The sequence below is a fragment of the Mixophyes fleayi genome, chromosome 2 (assembly GCF_038048845.1).
Source record: "Mixophyes fleayi isolate aMixFle1 chromosome 2, aMixFle1.hap1, whole genome shotgun sequence".
In the NCBI taxonomy this organism is placed as follows: domain Eukaryota; kingdom Metazoa; phylum Chordata; class Amphibia; order Anura; family Limnodynastidae; genus Mixophyes; species Mixophyes fleayi.
This window is the reverse complement of record NC_134403.1, coordinates 314252310-314259806: the sequence shown is the minus strand read 5'-3', so window position 1 is coordinate 314259806 and position 7497 is coordinate 314252310. Positions and strand designations below refer to the sequence as shown.

General features: G+C 34.8%; 1 long non-coding RNA gene across 1 annotated transcript; it reads left to right on the top strand.

Annotated features, from left to right (window-relative positions):
* The first annotated feature begins 1629 nt into the window (after positions 1 to 1629).
* On the top strand, positions 1630 to 7035 carry LOC142139193 (uncharacterized). The gene is made up of 2 exons (XR_012688175.1): positions 1630 to 1705; positions 2752 to 7035. It is a non-coding gene; the product is annotated as an uncharacterized LOC142139193 (long non-coding RNA).
* Positions 7036 to 7497: the final 462 nt, after the last annotated feature.

The following is a 7497-nucleotide window of genomic DNA, read 5'->3' as shown; positions in this document are numbered from 1 at the left end:
CATCTATATATATATATATATATATATATATATATATATATATATATATATATATATATATATATATATATATATATAAAAGAAGTTTGTTTATTTGGTTGTTTGTTTGTTTGTTGGCGAATATCTTCCATAACTCTCAAGGATAAAGCTGCCAATTCTTACATAGTTATTTAGGATCGAAAAAGTAACATAAAAGACCACATAGCAATAATGTGACAATGCGACAAAGCGACAAAGATTTTAAACATAATTGTTTGGTTGTAAACAATTGATTGACTGCTGGAAGGAAACCTCGGCAGAACACGTCATAGCGACAATGCGACAAAGCAACAAATTTGGTCTACTTGCCAATATATAAAAACTGCCACACATTACAATCTGACCCTACCTTTGCAACTCCGGGTCACCCTGCTTGTGTGTGTGTGTGTGTGTTTATATATATATATATGTGTGTGTATATATATATATATATATATATATATATATATGTGTGTGTGTGTGTGTGTATATATATATATATATATATATATATATATCTCAACCCATAGCTGCTGCAGCTGTAGGTTCCGTTTTGAAATTATTTGGGTACTGAGTCCAGACCGTGATGACCTCACCCAGCCCCTCATTCTTCCTATTCACAGTGAGTGCTACTGCAAACCACAGCAAGTTGTGGAAGAAGCTGCTGGTGAAGATAAGGTGTATCTGTAGCAGCTTCTACACACAAGTGCTGACTGTCACTGGAACACCCCCCAACCCCCATCGCACACCTCCTTGTTCTATGGATACAGAACATCTATGTATGCTCACTTGATTAATTCAATTGCAAAATTTGTGTTTAGTAAGAGCCAGTGATAGCTATCTGCTTTGTTTGCCTCATCTGTGATAAAACAAGGAAAGAAGTTGTTGACAAGCTGGCAGCTCTCAGAGTGTGCAACATGGGAAATGGGTATCAATATGTCTTTAGGCTTTGTGTGAACAGCAGGAGTTTAGTAATCCATGCTGTGTGCAGGCCAGGTTGTGCAATTGGCTTTGGTCTAGTTTCCTTCAGCTTCTTTTAGTGGGCTTTAGAAATATTTTATTCTCTTGGATGTTTGTTTAATTTACATTCATTTGGTTACACTTGAGTTTGTTGCTGCCGCTATTGCCAGCACTGTGTGTATGTACCGTATGTATGTATGTATGTATGCATGTATGTTTATAATTATATATATATATATATATATATATATATATATATATATAGTGAAGAAATTATTTTTGCCATTAAGTTAGATGTTGACAGGTTTTTGTTTTGTTTTTTACTAGAGAGGATCTATTGAGCAATGCAAGAAAATACTATCTCCTCTTTCTATTGTTAGGGGAGGATTTTTGGATAACTTCCTGTTAAACTTACTTTTAGAGTTCACTAAATTTCCAGATGTCTCTCAATGTGTTTTATTTGACTCTCTCTTTGTGCAAGATATCACTTGCGACACACAGCGGTCTCTCTTCAGACTTTAACGTTTCAATATATGGTGTGTGGGTGGGGCTAGTTCTAGTTCCTCTGTGTGGTTTGTGACGTTGGTCATTGGTAAAGGTTAAAAAGGGAGGTTGGCCTCCCTGCCATCCTTTTTACCCGTCGGTGCTTGGTGAATGCAATGCTTAAGCTGCACTGGAATATGAAGTCAGGGAGCGCCTGCAGAAACCCCAACAGTGGACATATACAGTAAGTAGATGGTTGCTGGTGTAAAATGAAGTCGTATAAGGTATTACCGCTTCAGGTTATCTTTGGTTAAGTTCTACTAATTCCAAAATTATTTTTATTCAATAATTTTGCTTTTGGGTTTTACTGGCAACATTATTATTCATCTGCTTTAAAATCGGTTAGTACACCAGATTTCTTTCTTAAAAAGGCAGCTTAGTCAGCTGCTGTCTGCCGAATGAAATCTATATCTAGTTAAAGTATAATACTGGGCTTAAAATGGTCTTTGCCCTAAATGGTGCCTAGAATGAATTGCTCCCTTTTAGTAACATTCTAAACAGTTCTGTGATAATGGTCTGTCTGCTTTTCTTTCCCCTTCTTGGCCTTGTGAAAACATACTGCAATAGCTTCCTTCACACTGCGCTCATCTCTCAGTGTGGTTCTCTTCTCGTGACATGCAGTGTATATTTACTGGATGACTTCGCATTTTTAAAACATAAATCAAAGGACTGCAATTTATTATATTATATTGGTGGTTTGCATTTATAAACTGTAAACTCATATTTTCGAGATATTTGACAGATTTTGCCAGACAAGTATGTTCACTGTCTGAAATATTTTACCCTGTCCCTAATTTTTTCATGCGTTTATATCTGTAGTACCAGGAAAAAAGAATAGGGAGAATGCACTCCAATCATTTTATAATGAGTTGGAAAGGAAGAACGATACTTATAAAGATATATTATGTGCAAAAATATAAAGTAGCGACTTTGCCCTACTGTGAAATCTTTCTATTCTTGTGCTAAAAGCTAAAGCAGTCGTGGTTTCCTGACCCCAATTCTCCAGTGCTGGAATATATAGATAAAGATATGTATATTATAGTAATAAATATAAATATATATATATATACACACATATATAAATATATATGTGTGTGTGTGTATATATATATATATATATATATATATATATATATATATATATATATATATATATATATATATTGTATTCTTTAACTGAATGCACATAACTGAGCTGAGTCTTCTTCTCTTCTTTCATATACTCTACAGGTCTTTTGGATTAGGCAATGTTGTGTCTGTTTGACATCTAATCATATTTGTCTTGCAATATTGTAATGTGATTTAGGACTCTGGATGTGATAATATCTTGCATAGTATCCCTTATGTATGTAGAGAAATAAGGGAAGATACAGCACTTTCAATTATCTTGTACACTGTAGCTTGAGTGTCAGACTGTATGATTGCTATACAACACTTATATTTTAAATATTATACCAAAGCCCTATGTCCAACTTTGATGCCTATTGATGCTTTCTATCCATCGATATTTCTTCATTTGCTGACTATTATTTAAAATGGCCACCATTTCCTGTCATGCAGTGTTCTAGTTAAAGATACAACGTCTGTGAAGACAGAGGATTTGTATAAGTCAAAAAAGCAGAAGTGAAACCCAGTTTGGTGGGAGGTGGTGATCTGACAACTAATACACAGACTGAATTTCCCTTTACTAATGGGGGTGCAGACTAACAGACTGAGGAGAGGATTAATGATGCCTATCACTGAAGGAACTTTGAATTCAGCTGCTCAGGAAGTGTAGAACCGTTGACAATGCCACCTGGATAGCATAACCGTGGCTTCAACAACTAGAGGTACATGGCCTGGTTTGGAAATTCTACCTCTGTTTTAGGTCTTGAACACACAGGCAGCAGTAAGGAATCAACAGTGCGTTCTGCTGAGTGCATTCACCACACTGCAAATGTCCTGAAAATTGTGGTTTATTGACCCCTTTGGTGAACATTTATGTGCCTAGGCACCCACTATAGCATTGCATGTATTTACAAGGCTTTACAATGGGGAAAAAGTTTAACGAACAAAAATTATTTAAATAGCCATGAGTATGAAATGAGCTGTTATAGTATAGACTGCATAACATATTATTTTTTTTTACATTATAATGTATTTATATTTTACACTGACATGTATCAAACTGTCTGTCAATGCTAAATGTGAAACTCTTTTAGTCTGTCAATTTAAAATGTATTTTCTATTCATTCTTATATATCTCTCTTTAGAACAAATATTGCAAAGTTTGGTTATACTGGAAGTTTTGTGCCGTAGTTCTTGTTTCAGTATATAGGTGGGTGTGGATGGAGAGCTTTTGGTTAACTATAAACTATAATAACTTTAATTAACTATAATAGACATAAAATAACATACTGGCCTATATATTAAAAACATGATGGCATATAAATAACTTTTACATTTCACTTTCCAAACCAGTCCTAGACTAGTTTAACCTTAAACTACTAGAATATCTACTTCTTACACTCATGTCATATAATTGTCATAATTTAGTATCAATTTATTATTTTAGCAACTTAAAAATGGAAGAGATAGTTTAAAGAAGAAAGTAAGCATTTTCTGGCCTAGAATTATATAGATAGTTACTGAAGTATTAGTCTATGATGACATGTTAATTGTTAATGCATAGTTGCTAAAATTCTAAAAATAATTTCCATCGACACCTTGCTGCAGAACAGATGCACCAAACCCTAGCATGGTACAGTGTAGGTGAGCATTAGTGAGCTACAATTAGCATAAAGATATGTTCACTGACCTTAGTTATAATGTCATGGTTTCTACTTGAACTGGTTCTAGACAAGACATATTAGCTTATACGGCTCTGGAAATATGAATAGATAATACAAATTGCATTTATTTTACAGAAAAAGAGGAACTATAATTCTTACTTGGTTAATCTCGAGAAAACAGGGACATGCACAGACATATTTAAAAAAAAAAGAAATAGGCTCAGCAATAACAGTGATATGGTCACACTAGAACCAGCATACTAAAAAGGAGAAACATAATCAAGAAGTGTTCTCAACAAATAAATGTCTATACAAACAGCTATTCATACTAAAAGGCTTGCCATAGTAGCCTGTGAAAACACATTCCCAGATACATAGTTGCAGTCTACTGTAAATTGCAATGGTGTTCTAAATTGTCTCCATGTGTTTATATCATATATATCATATATATTGCATTAAGGGTACTCAACAATAGATAGACTGATATATAGACCGATGATAGATAGATAGATAGATAGATAGATGAATGATGCATGTTCCACTTGTAATATGCAGAAAGTCCCCTATACTCAGAGGCTGGTTGGGCTGGGCAGCAAGGGGACATCTGCCTCTCGGTTGGTCCCATAGTGGATTACCTTGGGCTGGGTCACTGGGTCACCTTCATTTTTTCCCTTTAAAATGTTTCTAATAGGCTGCTGAGCTGAGTTTTTCCAACCCCCTGTGCTAAAATTTGCCAGCCAGCCCCTGCCTATCCACCCAGAACATTATTATATTTTATCGGCAAGGTTACATTGAACAGTACTAGATTAGATTAGTAGGACTAGATTGCCTATGTATTAATGACATATTCACCTGTTCAGTCATTTAACTTGTTTCACGAAAACTTAACTAGAAATTGTGTCTTATTTTACATAACATTGAGTCACAACACCAAACTCATTTTGTACTAAACAGCAAAGTTTTAGCATTGCTCACACCTGTATTTACATTTCCAACAATGTGCATAAAATGGGAATTATCTTGTTCTCCCTCATTTACAGATGTAGCATGGAATCTGACCACCCCATCTGGATTGGTGTGGTAAACTCCAATCCCCACATTTTTTTTTCTCTTCCTTTTTTTAACTTAGATTTTTAGATATCTTTGGTAGCTCCACATTTGATTGGTGAGCTTTTTTCAAGATGTTGATGGGTTAACTCAGCTGTCATACTATTTTTATTGTAATGGTTCAGTTAATGACATTCCATGTTCTCAATTGAAGTAGTTTGAAATCACACTTAAATATTAATTAATTATCGCTAAGCTAAAATATACTATTAAATGGGGTTTTCTGTGGCCACATGCTTTACTGAACATTTATGGAATAATAAAGTGAAACTAAACCCCAGTATGAAATAGTTAGCTTGTCTAGCTGGGCCATACTTAAAGCAGAATTAACAGAGAGTCTTGAGAACAACAGGGTTATTTTGCCTTTAGTATGTTTAATACCAGCATTGTCACTGCATCTGTTTATACACTGGCATACATACATCAACACTGAATACAGAGAAAGAAATATTAAAGGAGCACTGAATTCTATACTAATGCAATTTATTGTTAAAATAACTTCACAAGGCATGTACAAATAAATGGCCGACAAATAAAGCTTTTTTGTGTGGATGAAATAGTAAAATAAAGGATTATAACAAATAAAAGTCAGGCCAGTTACTGTATGCATCCAGATGTTAAAATCTCATTCTTAAATGTTGTGCTTAACTGGTTTGTCAGTAAAATCTGGACACATATATGAGATATGACAGTCAGGCTTTCTTTTCGTTTACAGGCATCACATTGAAACCTTTGAAGATATAAAAAATATCAAGAAAACCCTGTGACATCTATTGGCTTTTTAACTTTCTATTGGTGAGCGTTAAAGTGATAATGTAGCAGTTGATGGTAGCAAACATCTTGGAGACGGTAAGATGAAAAAAGATATATCCCAGGAAACCTGGACATACAGTGCAGCCATCCATAAAGTAGAAAGCACTACTAGACAGTCCTGAACGCTGTAGTGTTTCCTACTTTATGGATGAGTGTACTGGGCACTACAAGACATCATCGCGACACAATGGAAACTACACAATGGATACCATTTACTGTTTATTACATCTGTTTATCTTATTATTAAAAGTAATAATTTATGTGTTACACAGTGTACAATGCTTCTGTAGTCAGCATATAAAACCAGGGTCTATAAAATGTCTTCTCTAAACCAACTTTTGTGCATATTTTATTACTTTTATCATAATTTATATGCTTAGATGAACATAAAAAATGTTGCATATAAAGAATTAATTGTATATTTTATGTCATATATATAAGTCTTAAACTCTGAACTAGAATACAGTATATTTGTAGAGTATTTACTTGCATATATATTGTACTACAAAATAATTACACCTGAAAACCAGCCAAAAGACGATACAAGAGTACGGGATGTAAGGCCGGAAATACAGTGCAGTTACCCATAAAGTAGAAAGCACTACTAGACAGGACTGAACGCTGTAGTGTTTCCTACTTTATGGATGAGTGTACTGGGCGCTACAAGACATCACCTGGAGTCTGAAGACCGAAGAATCTTCTCTCCTTTCTTCATCTGCAGCATTTATGTCTCATAATGGACTATAAACTGTTGAATTTAATGACATTGTGTATGTTACATAATCTCTGTATTTCTACAATAAATTATATTATGAAGTTTGAATTTGTCTCAGGTATATTTATATCACAAATATCGCAAATTTGTGTTTTTCTTATTATATGTTGATCATCACAAACAGTGGCGGAACTACCATTGGTGCAGCAGGTGCTGTGCACCGGGACTCACGTTGATAGTGGGGCCCACTGCATGGCGGATGCAGAGGGCCCAGTTCCCTTCTCCCTGCACTGGGGCCCACAGCTCACTCGTTCTGCCTCTGATCACAGACCACTGTCACATGAAGCCATTCCAATATGGTAAAGCAGCACTCTTATCAAATTGTCTCATGAAAGTTAGTGAAAGAAGAACAGCTGCAGTGCTGCTCTTGCAAGGGAACACTTACATAGCTTAAGGAGTGTTTAAAAAAATAAATCCTGATTTCATAACGTTTGCCAACATGGAGACAGGAAGAGAAAGTAAATAAATAAAACAAATGAATGTCATATGTGGATTCAGAGAATTTAATTA